This window comes from Hypanus sabinus, chromosome 19 (genome assembly GCF_030144855.1).
Source record: "Hypanus sabinus isolate sHypSab1 chromosome 19, sHypSab1.hap1, whole genome shotgun sequence".
Taxonomy (NCBI): Eukaryota; Metazoa; Chordata; class Chondrichthyes; order Myliobatiformes; family Dasyatidae; genus Hypanus; species Hypanus sabinus.
The window spans coordinates 35287617-35315576 of NC_082724.1; the positions used below are offsets into that span (position 1 = coordinate 35287617).

A 27960-nucleotide genomic window follows, 5' to 3' on the forward strand; every position below is an offset into this window, starting at 1 on the left:
CTGAACACGGTGAACACAGCTCTTCAGGGGAAAGGACGCACAGCCCTGCACATTTTGGAGGATGTTTTGGCATTCAAGCACAAGTTGACAGTGCTTGCCAGAGATTTACAGAAAGGCACATTGACTCACTTCCCCAATTTGAGTGAGTTCAAACAAGCTCACAACATGATAAATTCGGGGTATTTACATTCTGCAATCATTGCAAAGCAAACATCGTTTGGGAAACGCTTCTGTTGAGTTCAACGAGGAAAAAAACCACATTATCCTTTCCGGTCACTCCCCTAAGCATCGGTCCATCCCTACTGAATATGACTGCATTGGCAGGTGTGAGTCAACCTGATCTTGAGATGGAACTGGCCGACATAGCCGTCAAAGACATATGGCTGTCCAAGTTTAGACAGCAGACCTTGAAGATGTTGCCCGTCAGAAGGCTGTTCTTGCTCAGAATCACAAATGGAGTGATATTGAAAACATCCCCAAACCGGACAAACTTGTGTTCGAAACATGGAATGCTATCCCTGACATTTATGTAAACATTAAAAAGTATGCGCTTGGAGTCCTGTCAATCTTTGGATCCACATATGTATGTGACCAGGTGTTCTCCAACATGAACTTTATTAAAAACAAACACCGCGCATGCCTCACAGATGACAACTTGTGATCCTGTGTAAAGATGAGGGTGACATCATTCAGCCCTGAAGTGCAGACGCTGTGCGCTGAGGTCCAGGAGCAGAAATCCCATTAACCAAGTATGATAAATATTTTAATTGCCTATTATTTTACATATATTCATATTTTTTCATTGTTCAGTGAAATAGTCCTTTTATTTTTCAGGTTGACAGCTGGCTGACGTTATTTTTGGTTTGCTGCTGGCGGACAATTTAAGTTCGGCGTTTTTCATAAATACATGAAGGACTCAAATAGACATTGAGTATTTTACTTGAAAGTAACCTTCAACCCAACGTCTTTTTTTCGGATTTCAAAATGTTTTTGTTGCATGCAGAAATGTAATTTCATTTTCTCTGCAGGGGTTCATCGATTTCATAAATGCAACACGTTATAGTTTGTTTATACATAGCATAAAGGCAAAAAAAAACATTGTATGCAGTGTTATTTCATTTTAAATGTCAAATGGGTTTTGTGGCTCCCAGTGTTTTCTGTGGGAAACGGGTCCAAATGACTCTTTCAGTGTTAAAGGTTGCCGACCCCTGGCCTTCACTGTCAAAGATAACAGAAAAATCGATCAGTTTCCTTAAAACAGCCAGGAGTCAATGGTATTTGTATAGTTAGTGTCAATTATATATGCCTTGGTTACATTGCCCACACAAATATGCAGTGACTGATTACGCAATATTGACAATAAAGTCCAAGCACGTGGGTAATGGGGACAATGCACTGATCTGAGTAATTCCTATATTGGAGGGTGACTAATTTACAGGATTCATGGAGGTAAATTATGAAGGACCCCATGCACCCCATATACAAACTCTTCTCCCTCCTGCCATCTGGGAAAAGGCATCGAAGCATTCGGGCTCTCACGACCAGACTATGCAAGTTTCTTTCCCCCAAGCTAACAGACTCCTCAATACCCAGACCCTTGACTGACACAAACTTACTACGCTCTATTGTGCCTATTGTCTTGTTTATTATTTGTTGTAATGCCTGCACTGTTTTGCGCACTTTATTCAGTCCTGGGTAGGTCTGCAGTCTAATGTAGTTTTTTTTTCCTGTGTTGTTTTTCACGTAGCTCAGTGCAGTTTTTGTACTGTTTCATGTAGCACCATGGTCCTGAAAAACGTTGTCTCACTTTTACCGTGTACTGTACCAGCAGTTGTGACAATGACAAATAAAAAGTGACTTGACTTGTGTATTGCAGTAAGGAAACTTATTTAATCTTATTTCCAAAGGCATCCGAATGTTCTCTCCAAAAAATCTTGATCCATCAGAAGCCAATATGATCATTTTGAATTGAAATGAAGGAGATTAATCACAATTTTCAGAATTTGAACAACCATGAAACAAAGGAGCAGAAGTCGGCCATTCGGCCCATCGAATCTGCTCCGCCATTTCATCATGAGCTGATCCAATCTCCCCTTTAGTCCCATTCCCCTGCCTTCTCACCACAACCTTTGATCTGACTACTCAAATACCCATCAATCTCTGCCTTAAATACACCCAATGACTTGGCCTCCATTGCTGCCTGTGGAAACAAATTCCATAGATTCACCACCCTCTGGCTAAATTTTTTTTTTTTTTCCGCATCTCTGTTCTGAATGGGTGCTCTGCAATCCTCAAGTCACGTCCTCTCGTACTAGACTCCCCCACCATGGATTTTCATGACACTGTGTCACATCCACTCTGTCCATGCCAACATTCCAAATGTTTCTATGAAGTCCCCTCTTTTCTTCTAAACTCCAAAGAGTACAGTCCAAGAGCAGTCAAATGTTCCTCATATGTTAACCCTCTCATTCCCGGAATCATTCTAGTGAATCTTCTCTGAATCCTCTCCAATGTCAGCACATCCTTTCTTAAATAAGGAGCCCAAAATTGCACACAGAGGTCTTACCAGTGCCTTATGGAGCCTCAACATCACATCCCTGCTCCTATACTCTATTCCTCTAGAAATGAATGCCAACATTGATTTCGCCTTCTTCACCCCGACTCAATCTGGAGGTTAACCTTAAGGGTATCCTGCACGAGGACTCCCAAGTCCCCTTGCATCTCAGAACTTTGAATTCTCTCCCCATTTAAATAATAATCTGCCCGTTTATTTCTTCTACCAAAGTGCATGACTGTACACTTTCCGACATTGTAATTCATTTGCCATTTCTTTGTCCATTCCCCCAATCTATCCAAGTCTCTCTGCAGACTCTGTTTCCTCAGCACTACTGGCCCCTCCACCTATCTTTGTATCATCAGCAAACTTAGCCACAAAGCCATCTATTCCATAATCCAAATTGTTGATATACAACGTAAAAAGCAGCCCCAACATGGACCCCTGTGAAACACCACTGGTAACTGGCAGCCAACCAGAATGGGGTCCCTTTATTTCCACTCTGTTTCCTGCCAATCAACCAACGCTCTATCCACGTATGTTACTTTCCCGTCATTCCATGGGCTCTTATTTTGTTTAGCAGCCTCATGTGTGGCACCTTGTCAAAGGCCGTCTGAAAATCCAAAAGCACAACATCCACTACATCTCCTTTGTCTAACCTACTTCTAATTTCCTCAAAAAATTGCACTAGGTTTGTCAGGCAGGATTTTCCTTTAAGGAAACTGTGCTGAGTTCTGCCTATCTTGTCAAATGCCTCCGTAACCTCTTCCTTAACAGTCGAATCCAACAACTTCCCAACCACCAATGTGAAGCTGACAGGTCTATAATTTCCTTTTTGCTTCCTTGCCCCCTTCTTAAATAGCGGAGTGACATTTGCAATCTTCCAGTCCTCCGGAACCAGGCCAGAATTTATTGACTTTTGAAAAATCATTGCTAATGCCTCTGCAATCTCCACTACTTCCTTCAGAACATGAGGGTGCATTCCACACTTAGGTGTGCAGAAGTGAGAAAAATTAGCTGGTTGGGTTGGTGTCGCTGCACGGTGTCAGTAAGACCAAGGAATTGACTGGACTTCAAGAAAGGGAAGTCGAGGGAACAGACACCAGTCCTCATTGAGAGATCAGTAGTGGAAATCGTGAGCAGTTTCAAGTTCTTGCGTGTCAACATCTCTGGAGATCTATGCTGGGCCCAACATATTGTTGCAATTACAAAGAAGGGATGACAGCATCTATATTTCATTTGGATTTTGAGAAAACGTGGTATGTCACCAAAGACTCTCAAATTTCTATAGATGAATCATGGAGAACATTCCAACTGGTTGCATCGCTGTCTGGTATGGAGGGGACATTGCACAGCAATAGTAGTATCTGCAGAAAGTTGCAAACTCAGATATGACCCTCATCACCCAGGACATGCCTTCTTCTCGTGTCACCATCAAGGAGGTGGTACAGGAGTCTGAAAACACAAACTCAACATTTCAGGAACAGCCTCTTCATGTCTGCCATCAGATAAACCCATTAACACTATCTCAATACTTTCCCCTCTCTTTCTGCAACATCTATTTAATATATATAAAAATGCTTATATACTGATTTTAATTTATAGTTTTTATTATTATGTAGCGCAATGTACTGCTGCACAAAACAGCAAATTTTATGACAGATGTCAGTGATATTAAACCTTGTTGACTCTGGTTCTGGCTGCTTGATGAAATCAAGAAACTCATTTCAATGCTACCATGCTTATGCAAGCTGATGGCATCAGGCAGTTCTCTCTGTCAATTAAATCATTGTCAATGACTTCACATCAATCGAAGCCTTGCACTAATTTTTGCAGTGAACACAAAGTGAGATTCAAATTCTTGAAAATTGGGAATTAACGGTTACTTTAATTATGTTGTCTTTCGTGCTTTCTATTAAATATAATTAATCCAAAAGTTTTAAACAACTCATTATTCACCTGCTGTGATTCACTTATTACATGGTGCACTAAAGAACCTCTTAAAGTAGTAATTTAAAGGAGATAATTAATCTAACAGCATTTCTTTGGGTTGTGGAAAGAAACCAGAGCACCCAAGGGAAACCCTGTGGTCACAGGGAGAATATGCACAGACAGCCTCTGGTCAGGATTGAACCCTGATTGCTAGAGTTGTGCAACAATATCATTAATTCACAAGTGGACGTAAAGTGACAACACTGGTGTAGTACTGGAACAACAGTTAATAGCCTAGATTTATGAAATTTAGTGGCTGTGCCCTTCATTTAGGTGAAGGAGAATCCTAAGGTATTCTACAGATATGTTAAAAGGATTGCAAGGGCCAAAACTGGTCCGCTGGAAGATTCGTAGGGTAATCTCTATGTGGAGCTGAAAGAGATGGGGAAATTTTAAAAGGAATTTTTGCATCTGTATTTACTCAGGAGACAGACACAGCCAAAGAATTGTGGCAAAGCAGCAGCAAGGCCACGGACTCTATAGAGTAAAGAGGAGGAGGGGTTTGCTGTCTTTAGGCAAATGAGGGTGGATAAGTCCCCAAGGCCTGACAAATTGTTCCCTTGGACCCAGTGGGAGACAAGTGAAGAAACTGCAGGAACCCTAGCAGAGATATTTCAACCACCCTTAGTGACAGGTGAGATACTGGAGGATTAGAGGATAGCTAATGTTGTTCCACTGTTCAAGAAAGGCTCCAAGAATAAACCAAGAAATTATAAGCCAGTGAGCCTGACATCAGTGGTGGGGAAGTTATTGGAGGATATTCTAAGGGACCAGATGTATATTTAGACAGAGACTGACTAGGAATAATCAACAATGGTTTTGTGCATGATAGATAGTGTCTGACCAATCTTATAGATGAAGGCAAGTCAGAGCATGTTATCTACATGGACTTTAGCAAGGCATTTGACAAGGTCCTGCATGGGAGGTTGGTCAGGAAGGTTCAGTCGCTTGCTGTTCAAGATGAGGTAGTAAATCAGATTGGACATTGGCTTTGTGGGAGAAGCAAGAGAATGCTACTAGATGGAGGCCTGTGATTAGTAGAGTATCACAAGGATCAGTGCAGGGTCTGTTTGTGTTTGTCTTCTACATCAATGATCTGGATGATCATGTGGTTAACTGGATCAGCAAATTTGTGAATGGCACCAAGTTTGGAGGTATAGGGACAGCGAAGAAGGACTATCAGAGCTTGCAGTGGCATCAGGATCAGCTGGAAAAATCAGCTGAAAAATGGCAGATGGAATTTAATGCAGACAACTGTGAGGTGTTGCACTTGGGTAGGATAAACCAAAGCAGGTCTTACACAGTGAATGGTAGGGCACTGAGGAGGTGTGGTAGAACGAAGTAATCTGGGAATACAGATACATAATTCACTGAAAGTGGTGGCACAGGTTAGACAGGGACATAAAGAAAGCTCTTGGCACATTGGCCACATAAATCAAAGTATTGAGTACAGTACATGAATTGTTATGTAGGTATATACTGTACGATGTTGGTGAGGCCTAATTTGGAGTATCGTGTGTGGTTTTAGTCACCTACCCATAGGAATGATATAAATGATGTTGAAAGAGAACAGCGAAACTTTATAAAGATATTGCTGGGACTACAGCACCTGAGTTATAAGGAAAGATTGAATAGGTTAGGACTATATTCCTTGGAAAGTAGAAGATTGAGAGATTTGATAGAGCTATACAGAATTAAGAGTGGTATAGAGGGGGTAAAGGCAAACAGGCTTTTTTCGCCACTGAAATTGGGTGGGACTACAACTAGAGGTCATGGGTTAAGGGTGAAAGGTGAAATGTTTAAGGGTGGCGAGACTGTAGAACGAGCTGCCAAATCAAGAAGTGCATGCAAAGTCAATTTCAACACCTAGAAGTTTGAATTGATACTTGGACAGGAGGGGTATGGAGGGCTATGGTCCTGGTGCAGGCTGATGGGACTGGGCAGTTTAAGTGGTTTGGCACAGACCAGATGAGTTGAAGGGCCTGTTTTTGTGTTGTACCTTTCTATACTATGAAGGGCAGAAATGAGAGAATAGGAAAAAGGTTAGATGACCAGAATCATTGACGCAGATTGATATTCATTTATTTATCACATGCATAGCGAAATATAAACTGAATCCCCATTTGCACTGACAACAACACAACTTAAGGATCTGCTGGGAGCAGCCTGCAAGGTCATCACACCTTAGGATGCCAACATGGCATACCTACAACATTCAGCAGAACAGCAGCAAAAGAATCCCTTATTCCTTAGTCCCGTCCACCACACACACACAGTTGCAACATCATTCTTACAACTTCTTTTAACTCTCTGACACTGCTTTATTGTTACAACCATGGATAGGGATATCTTTGCTATGTGCATAATGAGAATTGGCAAACCTGTACTAAATGGGAAAAATGCAAATTTGTTATTAGCTAAGGACAAATCAGTCCCATTGTCATAATTTCCAACTGCACAAAACAGGCCCTTTAGCCCACTATGTCCATCTCAGCCATCAATTATCTACAGAAAGGAATAAACAGTCAACATTTCAGGCTGAGACCCTGAGACTGGAAAGAAAGGGAGAAGATGGCAGAATAAAAAAAAATGGGAGAGGAGGAGGAGGGAGGACTAATTAAAAGGGTGTGGTAAACTATGTATACCTGTCTGGACACACCCCTCTGCTGACTCCTCCCACAGACCCCTGTATAATAGCGATTGGAAGCACTGCTCCCCCCTCAGTCTCCGAGATGCTGTACTCCGTTTTGCTGCTAATAAAAGCCTATTGTTCACCTCCCGTCTCTGAGAGTTATTGATGGCACATCAATGGGGAAGCCAGGTGAGCGGGAAAATTGAAGGGGCTGGAGAAGGAATCTGATTGGAGAGGAGAGCAGACCATGGGTATAAAATGTAGATTTTACCTGACCTGTGTTTTAAAACTGCCAGCACTTTAAAAAAAATCATCATAATAGACCAAAAACAATGAAATATACAATGGATGTCATTGCTTACAGCACGGACGAGCTGGCCTTTTTCTGCTAAGATCTGAGTATCTTCAATATTTTGCCTTTTACATCCAGACATCACCGATTCAGAGCTTCCTCTCTGGTTTAAAAAGGAACCAAAATGAACCAATTATAAAAGTCTAATAAGTTAATATCCTCTACTGCTTAAATATTTCCAGATAAACTTTTTCTCATTCTACATTTAATTTATTATGTTAATATAGAGAATCGGCTAGATGGATCTCGTCAGCCTGAAAAGATAGTCCATATAAGAGACGGAAAACTCCGATTTCAAACCTCCGCCGCCTTGCGGCCATACCCACTCATGGGAAAGGCTTCGGGAGTAAACCCTGAGGACAAATCCAGAGCTGGAGTCCCTAAGGCAGTCCGATGTTGTCTTCAACCTTGTTCTGGCAACTCCTGCGACGACACTGGTGTCAAGCTGTATCGGCCCTTGCCCTTCCCTTGGACAACATTGGTTGCATGGAGCGGGGAGACTTGCTGCATGGGCAACAGCCAGACTTCCATACAACCTTGCCCAGGCCTGCGCCCTGGAGAAGACTTTCCAGGCGCAGATCCATGGTCTCGCGAGACTAATGGATGCCATACATAGAGAATCAATTTTCACTATACTTTTAACAAACTTCAAAAGATTTTCAAATTGTAATCACTCTATTTTACACTTCTTCATTGCTTTCATTCATCCTTTTAAGTTTTAGTTCTGCAAGTTATTCAATCACGCCCATCTGACCGTGACTTTCAAGTTCACAAACATACTAAGTCTATTTTCAATTTAACCTTTATCTGTTTTAATACAATTAAAGGTAAACACCTTCCTTCAACTACAGAATGAAACATGTATTTGACTTTACTTCAAGAAGTGCTTTTACTTCAGGTGATGTCATCTCAAAAAACTGTTGCTGGCTGTAAATTGGGGGAATGGAAAGTGGAATTAAAGCCGCTGGCCACTGAGATCCCGCTTTCTCTGGTGGACGGAGCATAGGTGCTCAGCGAGGTGGTGTTCCAATCAATGCCGGGTCTCCGTTATATCAAGGAGGTCACACCAGGAGCACTGGATATAGTAGCTGACCCTAACAGACTCACGGCTGAAGAGTCGTCTCTGTTTGGGGCCCTGAGGGAAGAGGTGTACAGGCAGGTGTAGCACTTATTCCACTTGCAAGGATAAGTGTCAGGAGGGAGAACAGTGGGAAGTGACAAATGGACTAGGGATTCAGGTAAGGAGCGATCCCTGCAGAAAGCAGAAAGTTGGGGGAGGGGAAGGGAAACATCTGCTTGGTGGCGGGATCCTGTTGGAGATGGTGGAAATTACAGAGAATTATGTCCTGGACGGGGTGGTAGGGGAGTACAAGAGGAACCCCATCCCTGGTGGTGTGGCAGGAGGATGGGGTGAGGACAGACGTGCAGGAAATGGAAGAGGTGCGGTTGAGGGCATTATTGACGGTGGAGAAAGGGAAGTCCCTTTCTTGAGGAAGGACATCTTCGTTCTGGAATGGAAAACTTCATGCTGAGAGCTAATGCGTTAGAGACAGAGAGAAGGGAATGGGGTTTTTACAAGGGTGGGAAGTGGTACAGTCCAGGTAGCTGTGAGAATCGATGGGTTTATAATAGAAATCGATAGATAAGCTGTCTCCAGAGATAGATAGAGAGAGAGAGAGAGATCGAGAAAGGGGAGGGAGGTGTTGGAAATGGACCAGGTAAATTTGAGGGCAGTGTGGAAGTTGGAGGCAAAGTTAAGTGGATGAGCAGGAAGCAGCACCAATTCAGTTGTCGATGTAGTGAAGGAAAAGTTGGGGAGTGATACAAGTGTAGGCTTGAAACACACTGTTCCACATAGCCAACAAATAGGCAGGCGTAGCTGGGACCCATGTGAGTAGCCATGGCTACACCTCTTTGAAGGAAGTAGGGGGAGCTGAAGGAGAAATTATTAAGAGTGAGGACCATTTCCGTCTAACAGAGGAGAGTGGTGGTGGAGGGGAACTGGTTGGGTCTGCTGACCAGAAAGAATAGTAGAGCTTTGAGGCCTTCCTAATGGGAAATGGAGATGTACAGGGACTGGACATTCATAGTGAAAATAAGATGATCGGGGCTAGGGAAAAGAATAGTGTGTGAAGTGTCATGGATGTAGGAAGGAAGGGCTGAACCAGGGGAGATAAAACTGAGTGGAGATAGATACAATTTCAGTGGGGCAGGAACAAGTAGAAACAATGGGTCTACCTGGACAGCATGTTTATGGATAGTCACTGGTTGCATCTCTGATTGGAGCCTTCTGATTACTGGCGTGCTGCAGGCATCATTGCTGGTTGTGTTTTTATTTTTCATCTATATCAACAATCTGGATGATAATATGGTAAACTGGTCTTCATAAATCAGAGTACAGGAGTTGAGATGTTATGTTGAAATTGTCTAAGACATTGGTGAGGCCTAAGTTGGAGTGCCATGTGCAGTTTTGGTCACCTACCTGCAGGAGAGATATCAATAAAATTGAAGGAAAACAGACAACTTGCAAGCATGTTGTCAGAACTTGAGTACCTGTGTTATAGGGAAAGGTTGAAATTGGGGGGGGGGGGGGGTGGGGACATCATGTGATGACGTAGGATCGAGACGTCGGGAATCCAGCTCCCTTGTAAAAAGTAATGAAATAGGGTTTAATTGAAGAAGAGTTAATAAATATCTACTGGAAACTAATTATAAGTAATTTAGGATTATCTTTTGATATGGCTCCTAAACCGAAACAGAAGAAAGCTACTACTTCGAAGACTGCGCAAATCGGCGGGGAGAAAGGCCTAACCGTATTGGTGAAGCCTCGGACTCAATTTGGATCTCCTCCCAGAGAAGTGCATGGCACTTCTGATGATGCGGGACCGGAAGTTGCAGCAATGTCGGCGGTCTCTAAGAAGAAACGGCAAGAACAATGCATGCGCGAAGAAACTAATATACATGAACAGATATTAACAAAAGTAATAAAACTACAAATCCCAACTATGGCTAGAAGTGAAACTGGAAGTGAATCGGAAGTGGAGTCAGACTCTTTGGGAAATTCAGAGGAAGAAGAAGAGGAAAAGAAAGAGGAGATTAAAGGAGACATAAAAGATATCCTGATATATGTTATGAATGAATTAAAAGCTATAAGAAGGATGCAGAATACACTCGATAATGAGGTGGAAAAACAAAAGAAGATGGATAATAAAGTTAAAGAGATGGAAGTAAAAGTGGAAGAAAATAATGAAAGAATAGATAAGATAGAAGACAATAATCTTGCCTGGACAATAGAAAGAAAACGGATGTTGGAAAAAATAGATGCGCTTGAAAACACAAGTAGACGAAATAATATCAAAATTGTTGGTCTTCTGGAAGGTACAGAGGGAGAAAATCCAATAAAATTCTTTTAAGAATGGATTCCGAAAATTTTGGAAATGAAAGGAAGCCAAGTAATTGAAATTGAAAGAGCACACAGAGCCTTAAGACCAAGACCTCAACAAGATCAAAATCCAACGTCAATTTTGAAAAAATGCTTAAGGTACCAAGATAAAGAAATGATCCTGAAGGCAGCTACTCAAGGTGCTAAAAAGAGAAATGGGCCATTGACAATAGAAGGGAAAAGAGTTTTTTTTAAATCTGATCATAAGTTACGATCTTCTGAAGAGGCGGAAGGAATTCAATCCAGTGAAAAAATCTTTATGGTTAAAGGGCTATAAATTTTTATTGAGCTACCCAGCAAAATTGATAATTTTTCTGGATAACGAAGAAAGAAGATTTTTCATTGACTACTGGAAAGCGGAGAAATTTGTACAAGAATTACCTGATGTCCACCAAGAGAAGTAAAGAATTATAGAAATGAAATGGACTAATGATGAAGACTGAAACAAGGTTGGACTTGACGGACATTTATATAAAAAAATAGTTGAGGAGTATTAATTGGGAGTAGAGACATTATTTACTTTCTTTCTTTTCTTCACTAATATATTTTCTTTTTTTTTTGCGGGGGAGCTGGAGGAGCTCCTGATCAATGGCTGCGAGTTTCACGTGTACAATCATGGCGATTGCCATGATCTGTAAAATGGGGGGGGGGGGGGTAATGTGTTTTTTTATTTGCAACATTAGTGGGGGGGGTACGTTTTTTTTCTTATATATTAGTTATCTTTCTTCTATTTTTCTTCTTTTTTGCCTGGATGGTTGGGGAGAAACTCATAGCAACATGGAGAATTTTAAAGAATTCCCAAGGTATTATGAATGATTAATTTACTTAATTTTTAAAGTTTTAATGTTAATGGAATTAATGGACCTGTGAAAAGAAAAAGAGTTTTAACATATATTAAGAAAATGAAATGAGATATAGCTTTTTTTTTTACAAGAAACACATTTAAAAGAAACAGAACACAAGAAATTAAAGAGAGATTGGGTTGGAAATGTCATTGCAGCTTCATTTAATTCAAAATCAAGAGGAGTTGCAATTTTGATTAATAAAACTTTACCAATTAAAATACAAAATGTAGTAATTGATTCTGTGGGGAGATATGTGATTATACATTGTCAAATTTTTTTCAGAATTATGAACTTTTAAGAACATTTATGCACCAAATGAACATGATGCAAAATTCATACAAGTTTTTTTGAACTTGGCTGATGCACAAATCAGGTGGAGATTTTAATTTTTGTTTAGATCCAGTTTTGGATAGGTCAACTAAAGTTGCTACAAAATCAAAAGTAATAAAACTAACTTTATCATTAATGAAAGACTTAAACCTGATTGATATATGGAGAAAAATTAATCCAAGAGAAAGAGATTATTCATTTTATTCAAATAGACATAAAACTTACTCAAGGATTGATTTTTTTTTATTATCAAAAATATTCAAGATAGAGTGAAAAGTGTGGAATACAAAGCAAGAATACTGTCAGATCATTCCCCCTTGATAATGACAATGATAATGATGGATAAGGAGGAATCGATTTGTAGATGGAGATTTAATTCAATTTTTATTAAAACATCAGGATTTTTGTGATTTTATGAAAAAACATTCAATTTTTTTGGATACAAATTTACATTCAGTTGAGGATAAAATTGTATTATGGGAAGCAATGAAAGCATGTTTAAGGGATCAGATTATAAGCTATACATCTAAAATTAAGGAATACATGGCAGAAATAGATCAATTGGAAAAGATATCATAAAGTTAAAAAAAGAATCTCAAAGATATATGACAGAAGAAAAATGAAGACAACTTGTTAATAAAAAACTACAATATAATACACTCCAGACATATCGTACAGAAAAAGTAATTATGAGAACTAAACAGAAATATTACGAATTAGGTAAAAGATCACATAAAATTGTTGCTTAGCAGTTGAAAACAGAACAGGCTTCTAAAACAATAAATGCAATTAGAACTAGTGTAAATAAGGTTACTTATAAACCTTTAGAAATTAACGAAACTTTAAAAAAATGTTATACTGAACTATATCAATCAGAATCACAAAATAAGATTGCTGAGATAGACAAATTTTTATCACAAATAACCCTTCAACAATTAAATTTGGAAGAACAGAAAGGATTTGATATGCCCTTTACATCAAAAGAGGTTGAAGCAGCTTTAGGATCACTTCAGAGTAATAAATCCCCAGGAGAAGATGGTTTTCCTCCTGAATTTTATAAAAATTTAAAGATTTATTAATTCCTCCTTTTATGGAATTAATATACCGTGGAAAGAATGCATAAACTCCCACAATCTTTTTTAACAGCGATCATAACTATTGCCAAAAAAGAGAGATCCTTTAAAACCAACATCATATAGGCCTATTTCTTTGTTGAATACAGATTATAAAATAGCAAAAATTTTATCTAATAGAATATCTAAATATTTACCAAAATTAATACATATGGATCAAACAGGTTTTATTAAAAACAATCAATGGATAATATAACCCGGTTACTTAGTATAATTCATTTGGCACAAAAGAAGAGAGGAAATGAGTGTGGCAGTTGCTTTGGATGCAGAAAAAGCATTTGATAGATTGGAATGGGATTTTTTATTTATTGGAAAAATATGAGTTAGGAAAATCTTTTATACAATGGATTAAAACTTTACATACTAATCCTCAAGCTAAAGTAGTTACAAATGGTCAGATTTCAACACCATTTTGCTTAACAAGGTCAACTAGACAAGGCTGCCCATTATCACCTGCTTTATTTGTATTGGCAATAGAACCATTAGCTGAATTAATTAGAACAGATTCAGACATTGGGGGCAGTTAATCAAGAAGAATATAAGATTAATTTATTTGCTGATGATGTTTTGATTTATTTAACAAACCCATTGCAATCTTTGCAAAGATTATCTTTTAGATTGGAAGAATATGGGAAAGTATCAGGCTATAAAGTAAATTGGGATAAAAGTGAAATTTTACCCCTTACCAAAGGAAATTATAATCAATGTCGATTAGCAACTCAATTTCGATGGTCAATAAATGGGATAAAATATTTAGGTATTAAGAGTTGATAATGATGAAAAAAATTTATACAAACAAAATTATGTGCCATTATTAAAAAAATGAGATCTTGATAAATGGATGATGTTACCAATAACATTAATAGGTAGAGTTAATGCTGTAAAAATGAATATATTTCCTAGATTGCAATAATTATTCCAAGCTTTACCAATACAATTACCTCAGAAGTTTTTTCAAGAACTGAATAAATATGTAAGGAAATTTCTTTGGAAAGGAAAGATGTCAAGAATATCATTGGAAAAATTGACATGTAAATTTGATTTCGGAGGGTTACAACTTCCAAATTTTAAGAATTATTATAAAGCAAATCAACTTAGATTTATTGCGTATTTTTTTGATGAAGAAAAACCGGCATGGATTAGAATAGAATTAGATAAGATAGGAGAAAACATACCAGAAGATTTTATATATAAATGGGAATCCAAATGGCTACGGGAAAAAAAAGAATCTCCTATATTAAGACACTTGATTGATTTATGGAATAAGGCAAATATGGATGATGAGATAAAGAAATCTTTATTAGCAAAAAGAACTTTAATTCAAAATAGACTTATTCCTTTTACAATGGATAATAAACTTTTACGTAATTGGTTCCAAAACGGGATTAAACATATAGGTGATTGTTTTGAAGGAGGTATATTGATGTCGTTTGATCAATTAAAAAATAAATATAAATTATCAAATAACACTCTTTTCCGTTATTTTCAATTAAAGGCTTATTTACAAGAAAAGCTGGGACAAACAATGTTGATGCCAAAACCTAGTGAAATAGAAATAAATATTAATTAAAAATGGAAAAATTAAAAAATTTACATCTTGTATGTATAATTTGATTCAAAAACAGACAATTAAATCAGGAATTCATAAATCAAGACAAAAATGGGAATCTGATTTGAATGTTAAAATTGATGGAAAAAACTGGTCAAGATTATGTTCTGATAGTATGAGAAATACAATAAATGTTTGACTTACGATTAATACAATATAATTTTTATATCAATTATATAAAACACCACAGAAAATAAATAGATTAAATTCAAATATGTCTGACCAATGTTTTCGATGTAACCAAGAAATTGGTACTTTTTTTACATTCTACTTGGTCTTGTTTTAAAATCCAACCATTTTGGATAAATCTAAGACTTTTATTGGAACAAATTACTGGAGTACAACTCCCACATAGTCCAGTATTATTTTTATTAGGAGACATTGAAGGGACAACACTGAAACTTAAATTGAGTAAGTATCAGAAAAAATTTATAAAAATTGCATTGGCAGTAGCCAAAAAAGTTATCGCAGTTACTTGGAAATCTGATTTATATTTAACTATGGATTGTTGGAATAATGAAATACATATTTGTATTCCACTTGAAAAAATTACATACAATCTAAGAAATGAATATGATATATTTTTGAAAATTTGGCTCCCATACCTACAAAAGATAGGATTAAATACATAGGTCCTTTGAAGATAAAATTATAAAGTAATTGAGGAAAGTAAAAATAAATATTAAAATTTTGAACTCCATGGAGCATGTGGGGATCCTCCGATATCCAGGCAATCTTCTTCTTTTTTTCTTTCTTTAGATAAGGGTTAAGTGGGGGGGGGGGAGAGGGAGGGTTAATATTATTTTTCTCACTATTTCATAATCTCTTTTATTCTTGTAATTTTCTAAAATTTAATAAATAAATTTAAAAAAAAAGGTGGGTGGGGGGGGGTGGATGTCTCCACTACTAACATTTCTCGAGTTGTTGAGATCTTATAGAATCTCTAAATGCTGGAGAAAGGAGATCAAGTCTATTCAATCTCAGCTCCAGTGGCATTGACCTCTTTGTTCTTCAGTAACCAGCTGAAAACTAAGCAGCAGCGAGGAAGTGACAGTGACATACAGTCCAGAGAATTAAACTCACATCTAGGGTTGAGATATGTACTTTGAAAAAGATAAAACCACACAAGTACCTTGACAGGAAAAGAATGCGTTGGACTGCGTCCTCTAGGGGTATTGCATGCTCCAGGCACATCAAACTCTGGAAAGAAACAGAAGAATAAAATGAGAACATTGGTTTCCAATTATTTATTACCAGGTCTTATGCATTGAAAAATGGTATTTTAACTACTTTTGAGATAGACAATTCAATTCTGTACTACATGTTTTGGCTGGCAGAATACTTTGCCAGACAACAATTCACCAGGCTAAACTCAGCAATGATGTTTAGGTTGGGGGACTATGAAGGCCATGGCAAAACCTTCAGTTTGCGCCTCTTGAGGTAGTCCATTGTGGATTTTGAGGTGTGAAGATCATTATCCTGTTGTAGAAGCCATCCTTTTTCATCTTCAGTTTTTTTAATATAAACAGACAGTGTGATGTTTGCTTCCAGAATTTGCTGGTATTTAATTCATTCTTCCCTCTAACCAGTGAAATGTTTCTGTGCCACTGGTGGCAACACAACCCCAAAGCATGATCGATCCACCCAGTTGGAGAGGTGTTCTTTTCATGAAATTCTGCCCCCTTTTGTCTCCAAACATACCTTTGCTCATTGTGGCCCAAAAGTTCATCAGTCCACAGGACTTGTTTCCAAAATGCTGAATTTTGTGGTGAGGATGCAGGTTTTCTTCTGATGACTCTTCCATAAAAGTCATATTTGTGCAGGTGTCACTGCACAGTAGAATAGTGCACCACCACTCCAGAGTCTGCTAAATCTTCCTGAAGGTCTTTTTGCAGTCAAACAGCAGTTTTGATTTGACTTTCTAGCAATCCTATGAGCAGCTCTCTCGGAAAGTTTCCTTGGCCTTCCAGACCTCAACTCGACCGCCACCATTTCTTAATTACATTACGAACTAAGGAAACGGCTACCTGAAAATGCTTTGCTACCTTCTTATAGCCTTCTCCTGCTTTGTGGGATCATTTATTTTAATTTTCAGTGCTAGGCAGCTGCTTAGAGGAGCCCATGGCTGCTAATTGTTGGGACAAGGTTTGAGGAGTCACGGTATTTATAAAGCTTTGAGATTTATATCATCTGGCCTTTCCTGACAATGACTGAACAAGCCATAGCCCTAACAAGCTAATTAAGGTCTGAGACCTTGGTAAAAGTTATCTGAGAGCTCAAATCTCTTGCGGTACCCAAACTTTTGCATGGTGCTCCTTTCCTTTTTTGTACTCTAAAATTGTACAAAACAAAAATAATACACTAATCTTGTTTAAAATGTTGAAAAGAATGTTTCATTTTTAACTTTATGACTTTTGGAGATCATCTTCTACTCACTTAGCTACTCACAGTAACAGAAATTTTGACCAGGAATGCCCAAACCTTTACATGCCTCTGTAGATGAGCTCTCCGATCTGTCGTGTCTGAGCACTGCCATGGCACTTTCCCGCACTAGTAATGCTACCTCTCTCCCTTTAATCCCTCCCACTCTATCATATGCAAAATAATGGAACTCCCAGAACATTGAGCTGCCAGCCCAGCCCTCCTGCAACCAATTGCTGCAATGTCATAATTCCATCTGCTGATCGATACTGAGCTCATGTTCTTTCCTACAATACACCTTGCATTGAAATATACACAGCTCAGAATATTACTGTCACCATCCTCAGCCTTCCGGTTCCCGACTTCGTATCCAGGCTTAACAATGTCTTCATCCACAACCACTCCACTATCTGTTCTGATGCTCTGGTTTCCATCCACTTGCAACTCTAGATTAACCACACTTGTGCAGCATTAGCAAACCTTCCCATTAGGATAATGGTCCCCATCCAGTTCATGTGCAAACCATCCCTTTTGTACACGTCCCATCTTCCCTGGAAGAGAACCCAATGATCCAAAAATCTGAAGCCCTTCTCCTTAGCTACGTGTTAAACTGTATGATCTTCCCATTTCTGGCCTCAGTATTACATGGCACAGGTAGTAATCCCGTGGTCACAACCTTAGAGGTCCTGTCTGGTAAAGATGGAACCAGTGAGATATGGCAACACTTTAGAAGCAGCAATCAAAATTACTAACTATTGTATTAATGATTCTTTTTCTGGTCTATAATCACTGAAATCCACAGCATGTAATTTCTCTTTGCGAGTTGTGCTTTTGAACTGTCTGTATGACCTGGTAACCACAAAATTCCACAGGTAACTGTGAATCGAAGATCTTGTCCATCGTATCGTTCCAAATTCACATACGACCACACAACATACCCAGGCTAGGGTTAACACATAAGTGGCCTCCACAGGATATCCCAAACAAAATTCACACCTTTGGATTATACGAAGTGACAGTCCCATTCGTTGTGCACCGTGTGCTGATATTTGATGCCATCTTTTGGGCTTAAAAGAGTTTCGAAGCATCACAGTGACCAGCTAGAGTTTCAGCACCTGGTCTCCTTTCTTTCTCTTTTTTTCTTTTCTTTCATCTCTTCCCCCCCCCCCCCCAGGGTTAAACTCACAGTCAGTAGTGTCAGCCTGTGACTGACGTCATAGTCCCACCTCCCTTAGGCGCTCTTAAAGTGACAGTCCACAGTAAACGAAAGCAGGTTCATAATAAAACACAAAATGCTGGAGGAATTCAGCAGGTCAGGCAGCACCCACAGAAAAAGAGTAAACAGTTGACGTTTTGTGCTGAGACCCTGGGTTGACTGTTTACTTTTTTCCGAAGATGCTGCCTGGCCTACTGAGTTCCTCCAGCATTTTGTGTGTGTTCACTCGCCTCAGCATTGAACTGGCTCCATGGCAGTGGACTCACTTTTGGGGACTCTGCAGTTCATATTCTCTGCATTACTTGTTTACTTTTTTAAGGTGTGTATGATTTGTTTGTTTTTTGTGCATTGGGTATTTGATGATCTTTGCTGTGTGGGTTTTTTAAAAAATGGGTTCTCTTGTGATTCTTCGTTTTGTGGCTGCCTGTAAGACAAATCTCAAGGTCATATACAGTATACATACTTTGATAATAAATGTTGAACTTGAACTTTGTCCTTTAACTTAACACCTAACTCTCAATGTAGGACTTCGTCACCACTCTTACCCTTGTCATTCGTACCATTGTGGACCATGACCTCTAGCTGCTCACCTTCCCACTGAAGTATTGATCTTAGATGTCCCTGATCTTGGCACCAGGGAGGCAACTTACCATCCAGGAATTTCATTCTCATCCACATAATCTCCTGCCTGTTCCTCTACCCAAGAAATTCATATCACTGCAGCTTGCCTCTTCACCCCCTTCCCTTCTGAGCCACAGAGCCGGACCTAGTTGCAGTGACCTAACCAAAGTTTTTCTCTGCTGCAGCCCCCCAACCCAGTATCCAAAGTGATATATACCTACACTACAAGGCTGTGTCCTTATCCCCCTCCTCTACTTGCTTTACACTTTACGACTGTGCGGCTAAGCAAAGCCCCAATGTTGTATTTAAGTTTGCTGATGACACCACTGTCATAGACTGACCAAGGAGCTGATCATTGACCAGAGGTCCATGAGCCAGTCTTCATCATGGGATCTGAGGTGAAGAGGGTCAGGAACTTTAAATTCCTCAGTGTTATCATTTCAGAGAATTTGTCCTGGGAGCAGCACAAAAGTGTAATTATAAAGCATGGCAGTGTCTCCACTTACTCAGGAATTTACAAAGATCCAGCATGTCATCTAAAAGTGACAAAACTCTATAGATATGCAGCAGAGGGTATACTGACTAGTCACATCACGGCCTGGTATGGAAACACCAATGCCCTGGAATGGAAAATCCTACAAAAGGTAGTGGATACAGTCCTGTCCATCACAGGTAAAGTCCTCCCAACCACTGAGCACAGCTCCACCTAGCCTTATTGCAGGAAAGCAGCATCCATCCTCGGGGACCCTAACCACCCAGGTCAAGTTCTCTTCCTGCTTCTGCCATCAGGAAGGTGGTACCAGAGCCTCAGGTCTCACACCACCTGGCTCAGGAACAGTTATTACCTCTCAACCATCAACGCTCCTGAACCAGAGGGGAGAACTTCATTCAACTTCACTTGCCCCATCACTGAACTGTTCCCACAAACTATGGACTCACTTTTCAAAGCTCCTCATCTCATGTTTTTGATAGTTATTACTAGTTTAACATGATTATTATTCTTTCTTTCTTTTTGTATTTACAGTTTGTTGTCTTTCGTACACTGGGTGTTCATGCTGTTGGCATACTTTTTCAATGATTCTATTATGGTTTTTGGATTTATTTGTTCTGCCCACAAGAAAATGAATCTCAGGGTTGTATATGGTGACTTTTATGTACTTTGATAATAAATTTGCTTTAAATTTGAACTGTATTTCCAGGTGAATGACCACAGGGTACTCTCCTGATCCCCTTTCCCCTCTCCTGACGGTCATCCAGTTACCTGTGTCCTGCACCTTAGGTGTAACTACCTCCCTGTATGTCCTGCCTATGAACTCCTCAGCTGCCCAAACGGTACCAAGTTCATCCACTTCCAGCTCTTTAACAGGTGTAGTTGTCAGGGGCACTGGTGGTCTCACTGACTGCCCACATTCTGAAAGAGAAACATTTCGCTATCCTGCCTGGCATTCCCACAGGTCTAACTCTGCTTTAAGAAAGAACAAATAGTGCAGAAAAGTCTACCTATGGCCTACACCTCTCCTTGCTAAAGCCTTAGTGCGCCAAAACCTCAAATCCCCACTTTAACACTAGTCCACTCATACATTGCCCACTCTGCTTAAACTAAACTTCTTTTTATTGGACCTCATCAAGTTCCTAATTGCGTACAATCCAATGTCATCTCGGAAACGGTGGCATGCGAAATATGCAAACTGTCCTTGTTCACTTTTTTTTAAAAAAACCTTTTGCTTTCCCTTTATTGACTTTCCAAAGTGCAACACCTTACCTTTACTTGGTTTATAGACCACCTGTCATTTGTCCACCCCCATCTACAACTGATCGATATTCTGCTTTATTCTTTACCGATCATCTTCACTATCTACAGCTCCACCAGGTTTTGTAGCACATGAAAATTCACTAATCAGCCCACCTACATTTTTGTCGAAATCATTTGTATGCATCACAGTTTTACTAAAACTCTGCTCAGGACTTGACCTCACTGTCATGAGCAGATTCCATGATTGTAACAATTAATAATCGGCAGGAATTGATAAAACAAGTTATATTCAAAGTAGAACATAGAACAGGACAGGCTCTTCAGACCTTGATCTCGTGCCAACGTCCTAAACTACTCCAAGATCAATCGAACCCTTTCTTCCAACACAGCCCTTCATTTTTCTATCATCCATGTGCCTATTTAAGTCTTCTAAATGTCCCTATTGTATCTGGCTCTACTACCACCCCTGGGCATGCAATCCATCCATGCTGCAATCTGCGTGAAAAAAATCTGCCTCAGAACATCACTGCTATACTTTCCTCTAATCACTTTAAAACTATGTCCTGTCATATTAGCCATTGCTGCCCTGGAAAAAGGCACTGGCTGACCACACTCTCATCTTATGCCCCTCCATCAAGTTGCCTCTCATCCACCTCTCTCTGCTCTGAAGCAAAAAGCCCTCACTTGCTCAACCACTCCTTAATAGACAGGCTTTTCTAATCTAGGCCACTTCCTGGTAAATCTCCCCTGTATTCTCTCTGAAGCTTCCACATCCTTCCTATGACGAGGTGACCAGAACTGAATACAATACTCCAAATGGAGTCTAACCAGAGTTGTATCGAGCTCGCAACTTGCCTCAGGACTCTTGAACTCAATCCCCTGACAAATTAATGCCAACATACCATGTGCCTTCCTAATCACCCTATCAACTTGTGAGGCAAATTTGAGAGCTTAATGGACTGCACAAATAAGGCCATTTTCCAATCTTCTGGTACTACTCCTATGGCCAGTGAGGATACAATGATCATCACCAATGGCACAGCAATCTCTTCCATTTATATCCCGCTCAGCCCTAGGAGTACAGGTATAAAAATTTAAAACATGAAGTTACATTACATAGACATAAATACATAGAATAGTACAGCACAGGCCATACGGCCCACAATGTTGAGCCAACCCTTAAACTCTGCCTCCCATATAACCCCCTACCTTAAATTGCTCCATATATCTGTCTAGTAGTCCCTTAAATTTCACTAGTGTATCTGCCTCCACAACTGACTCAGGCAGTGCATTCCACGCACCAACCACTAAGTAAAAAACCTTCCTCTAATATCCCCCTTTAACTTCCCTCCCCTTACCTTAAAGCCACATCCTCTTGGATTGAGCAGTGGTGCCCTGGGGAAGAGGCGCTGTTTGTCCACTCTCTATTCCTCTTAATACCTTATATACCTCTATCATGTCTCCTCTCATCCTCCTCCTCTCCAGAGAGTAAAGCCCTAGCTCCCTTAATCTCTGATCATAATGCATGCTCTCTAAACCAGGCAGGATCCTGGTAAATCTCCTCTGTACCCTTCCCAATGCTTCCACATCCTTCCTATAGTGAGGTGACCAGAACTAGACACAGTACTCCAAGTGCAGCCTAACCAGTTTTATAGAGCTGCATCATTACCTCATGACTCTTGAACTCTATCCCTCGACTTATGAAAGCTGATACCCTATAAGCTTTCTTAACTACCCTACCTACCTGTGAGGCAACTTTCAGGGATCTGTGGATATGTACCCCCAGATCCCTCTGCTCCTCCACACTAGCAAGAATCCTGCTATTTACTTTGTACTCTGCCTTAGAGTTTGTCCTTCCAAAGTGTACCACCTCACACTTCTCCAGGTTGAACTCCATCTGCCACTTCTCAGCCTACTTCTGCATCCTATCAATGTCTCTCTGCAATCTTTGACAATCCCCTACACTATCTACACCACCACCAACCTTTGTGTCGTCTGTAAACTTGCCAACCCACTCTTCTACCCCCACATCCTGGTCATTAATAAAAATCATGAAAAGTAACCACTCGTAACAGTGCTCTAATCTGAACGTACCCCTCCACCACGACGCTCTTTCTGAAGGATAGCCAGTTCTGAATCCAGCTGGCCAAACTTCCCTGGATCCCATGCCTTCTGACTTTTTGAATAAGCCTACCAAAGTGCAAAGAAATTCCAAGCTCAGTTAACACCTCACGACTCAACAAAAGATAGAAGCTCGTGATGCAAATTCTCAAAAACTGCAGATGCTTCTCTGAAATAAAATCAGAAAATGCCCTAAGGAATTAAAAGATCAGGCCAGGCAGCATCAATGGAAGCAGAAACCGTTTACACTTCAAATCCACAATCCAACACATCAGGTCACCGAAATAAACATCATTTCTGATTCTCTTCCCACTGAACTTCTGGTAATTACCCCCCCCCCCCCCAACCGTTCACCATTCCCATTCCCCTGTCTCACCTCACCTCCTTCCCTGCCTATCATTTTCATTTCTTCCATGGTCTTCCACCCTCTCCTGTCAGATTCCTCTTTCTCCTTTATCTTTTTTACCTATCATCTTCCCAACTCTTTACTTCATACCTCCTCCTCTGCCCCAGTTTCACCGGTCACTTATCACCTTGTTCTCCACCCTCCCACCTACAACTTCTAGCTTTAATGTCTCATCTTTTTTTTTCGTAGTCCTGATGAAGGCTCTCTGCCGAAACATCGACTGTTTACACTTAGAAATGCTGCCTGGCCTGCTGAGTTTCTCCAGCAATTTGTTTGTGTGCAGAGGAGCATTTCAGTTACTGCGTGGCAGCTCAGAGGGAACAGTGCTCCTGATTTGGAGTTGAGTCAAACATCCTATCAGGAACCAATCATCTCTAATTTATAAAAAGTCACCTGCCCTTCAAAGATGCAACAGGGCATCAGTTGGAAGGCCCATTGTGGGATACAACCACAGAAGAGACATTACGTACATGGTTTTGACCCAAAGAAAGAAATGGCCCGAGTGTTTATTCGTGAGGAAATGTGACAACAGCTCCATACTTGGTCCAGTGTTAACTCCTGGCTCCCTCTCACACTCCCTGTCCATCTGCTACAGACAGTAATCCATGTTCTTCTGGGCACCAGCACATCCCATTTCTAATTCCCCACTAGACAACACATCATTCAGAATGTAATGCAACCCACAAGATACTTACAAGCATATGACAAAATCAACAGAAGTATCTTCATTATAAACAGTTTAGATGCAATATATACATGCTTACACATCCCAATTTCTAAAGAAATGGAACATTCTGCAGTGTATGCTGGGAAGGCACCAAAAAACCAGCTGATACAAGAATATACCGGGGGAAGTGAGTAAAGTGCGCAGTCAGCACAATGACAGCAGAACGTCAGGGGTGTGCGATTACTGAGCGCTATCCATCACAAGGATCACACTAACTGTTCATGAAGATGTGACAGCTATTGCTTTATCTCGACCACTACCGCCCCAGTCACTGGAGCCCAGCTGGAGACCCGCACCTACTGACCCAGCCCCTTACCTGATCTTATCGATTGCTTCTGTACCCCGATCGATTCTTCAATTCTTATCAGACCAAATTTCGTTGTTCTCTCTCGGTATACCTTGGCCATCTTTCTTCCTCCTTCCTCTATACACTGTTCCTCTCACAATTGTCTCTCTCCCTGTCTCTGACTGATATTCTTCACTCAAAGATTGCATCTCCCTTCTTGTGTCTAAAAGTTCACTCACTAAACGCTTTTCTACTCTCAAGAAACTCCGCGACTTCTCTCCTTGGCAAAGGATGGTGTGGTAACTTCCACTTTACAAAAGACCACTCGACAATTTGCCGTCCCCGATATCATTTATCGGGGACGGCAAATGATATTTACAGTACCGAGGCTTCTAGGTACCTCGTGCGGCATGGGTGGAGGAACTATATACAATGCATACTGGGAGTAAAAAGAGTGGAAGACCCCGCCAACCCCGGATCCCGCTTCTTGCTACCAACAGCTTCCTGATTAGTATTAACTTACTTTTAATAATACTCACTTACAACACTTCTTCTCCTTTAAAATCCAACATTCCTCAAATATCGAACTGGGAAATAAAACCAGTGGTATCATTAGCAACAGGTTAGCAATACAAAAACACCTAAAAAAAAGATAGCAAATTCAACATCCAATCTAACAAAAGAAACTATCCAATCAAAGATTCAGTCTGTCAGGAGGTTTGCGAGGGCGCTGCGATCTACACACTACCCCCGGTGACCCAGCAGGCACCGCTGGTGAGGATGTTTTGGGTGGATCTAGTGTTGGGGACACAAGAGGGGTCTGGGAGTCCGCGTGAGAATGTCCATCCTCTTCAGGGGACTCTGCCCCCTCTGCCAGTGTCGCTCCCTCTGGCAAAGTCACTGGTGGACATGTTTTCCTGGTATGCATTGTGATTATTGCTCCTTAACCGTTTTGGACTACTGAGCTTCTTTGAAATCGATGGCAAACTATTCTCAGCATTATTGGGATAAATGGCATCTGCAGGTTTGCCACCGAGCTTGGAACACACTGAAGAAGGAGCTTTGGTTTTTGAACCATCATCACAACCGTGGCTCAGAATAGACCCAATTGCAAATTTTTCATAGAGTTCCTTGTTATAACTTGGAACTATCTGGAGTTCAACAGCAGGAAATCACAATGCGTTTTGGAAAACCTCTTGTGCTTGAACAAAGGTCTTGTCTGTTGACTCACAGTCATTGATTTTGAGGATACATTCATTCTCCTGGAACTGGTTCTCTTTTCTTGAACAGCTGTTCTCTTCAATACCATGAATACTGCGGCCAAGGAATCTTCCACTCAGTCTAGAGTTAAAAGGCATTACATGGATTCCCAGGGGGCCACCGCCTTCAGAAAATTCTACTTTCTTTGTCAAATCACTTATAGTGCTTTCTGAATTCTTGTCTGGTGGCCCTGGAGGCTCTGTTCTTACATCTGTGGGTGCCTCGTTTGCTACTGTTATGATTGGCTTCACGTGCAGGTTCCTGTTAGCAGGATCATCGGGCTGAGATGCACCTTGCTGTAATTGGGCAGGTGGTACAAGAGCTGGGTCACTCACATTGCCATTGGCAACTTCATCTGCACACTGCACCTCATGCTCTTCCTTCATGTGCGCATATTTAAATTCATGCCAGTTGAGCCGGATTTTGCAAAGCCAATCGAGACCCAAAAGACTGGGCCCACTGCCCTTAGCTATCACCAGCCTGGCTTCAGACTTCTGGCCCCCGGCTGAAATATCCACATACAACATCCCTAAATGGGGTATAGGCTGACCCGTATAGGTCCTGAGTTGGAGCTTAGATGGTTTGATAGGAGGCAGGTTGGATCCCCATGTCCTCCTGTAGGTCTCTTCACTAATGACCGATGCAGTAGCCCCTGAATCAATCTCGAACTTAATGTCCTTTCCCTCAACAGTGACTGCAGCAGAATATGGTTCAGGTGGTCCCTCATCTGTTTCCACCCCAAACATGTTGTAGCTACACGCTGCCTCCTCGTCTGCTTCTCCTCGGTGGTGTGTGGCTGCCTGAGCCTGTTGAGCTTTCCCCTGCCCAGACTTAACCTTACCCTTTATGCTCCTGCACTTTTTAACGGAATGTCCCTTCTTGCTACAAGCATGGAAGACAGTATCTTCGAATTTACAAATATTTGCATAGTGTGTCCCTCCACACCGAAAACATTCGATCCGCTTTGCCTGTTCACCAGTCTCCCTCCTGACTTGGTGCAGTACCGCTGACTGCGACCCTCCCTGGTCCTTTCTGGATAGCCTTAGCATTATCACCAGCCATCTCCATGCCTTGGGCAATCGCTAGGGAAGCGCATTATTAATGTCGCATACTAATCTATCACGAAGCATGTCATCCAACCCTGCTCCGAAATCAAAATGCCCTGACAACTGCCGAAGCTCGGCCACAAAATCGCCCACAGACTGACCTGGCTGTGAAACTTGAACCGTTGGACAATCACCGAAGGTTTCGGATTGTGGTGGTTGCCCAAGAGCTTGACCAATTTGTCGTATGGAATTTCTCCCGGTTTCCGCGGTGTAGCTAAGTTCCGTATCAGCTTCTACATCTTTGCCCCCCCACACACTCAGAACAGAGCCCTTCTTGGCCTCCTCAGTAATTCCATTAACACAGAAAAAGTGGCCCAACCTTTCCTCGTACTCCGGCCACTCCGCGATTTGCCGTTCGAACACACCGACCGTCCGAACACGAGGTTGCTCACCCTCTCACAGCTCCTGATCGGAAACGGGGCCGGCCCGTCCACAACACCTCGTCGCCAAAAATCTGTGGTAACTTCTACTTTACAAAAGACCACTCGACAATTTGATGGCCGAAAGAATATCTTTATCGGGGGCGGCAAACGATATTTACGGTACAGAGGCTTCCAGGTACCTCGTGCGGCCACGGTGGCCAGATTAAAATTTTAATTTAAAGCCAAACAATACTAGAAAAAAGCCAGGAAAAACCAACCAATATTTTTAAAAGCCAGGACAAAGCCAAACAAATTTCAATACATTTTTCATACTCACAGCACATGGAAAGCTCCAGATCCAGGTCATTACCATCCTCTTCACAGAAATGAGTGGGACATACAGCATAAACCGTGTCCGCTTCGGAGGCCCGAGACAAACCGGACCCGGCCGCACGTGACCGACCGGGTAGCCGCCTTGGCGCCAAACCGGACCCGGCCGCACGTGACCGACCGGGTAGCCGCCTTGGCGCCAAACCGGACCCGGCCGCACGTGACCGACCGGGTAGCCGCCTTGGCGCCAAACCGGACCCGGCCGCACGTGACCGACCGGGTAGCCGCCTTGGCGCCAAACCGGACCCGGCCGCACGTGACCGACCGGGTAGCCGCCTTGGCGCCGGTTGCCGGTTTGGCGCCTTCTTGCACCCCAGACTCAGCAGCCGGCAGAAAAATTGCCAAATGTAACTGACCAGAAATCATTTTTCTTAAAAGGAAAATGTTTTTGGAAAAAGATGG

General features: G+C 41.1%; 1 long non-coding RNA gene across 1 annotated transcript; it reads right to left on the reverse strand.

Annotated features, from left to right (window-relative positions):
- On the reverse strand, positions 1–27696 carry LOC132378125 (uncharacterized). The gene is made up of 5 exons (XR_009506893.1): positions 27506–27696; positions 24980–25027; positions 16022–16089; positions 7541–7633; positions 1–1218 (listed from the first exon to the last, which is right to left on the reverse strand). It is a non-coding gene; the product is annotated as an uncharacterized LOC132378125 (long non-coding RNA).
- Positions 27697–27960: the final 264 nt, after the last annotated feature.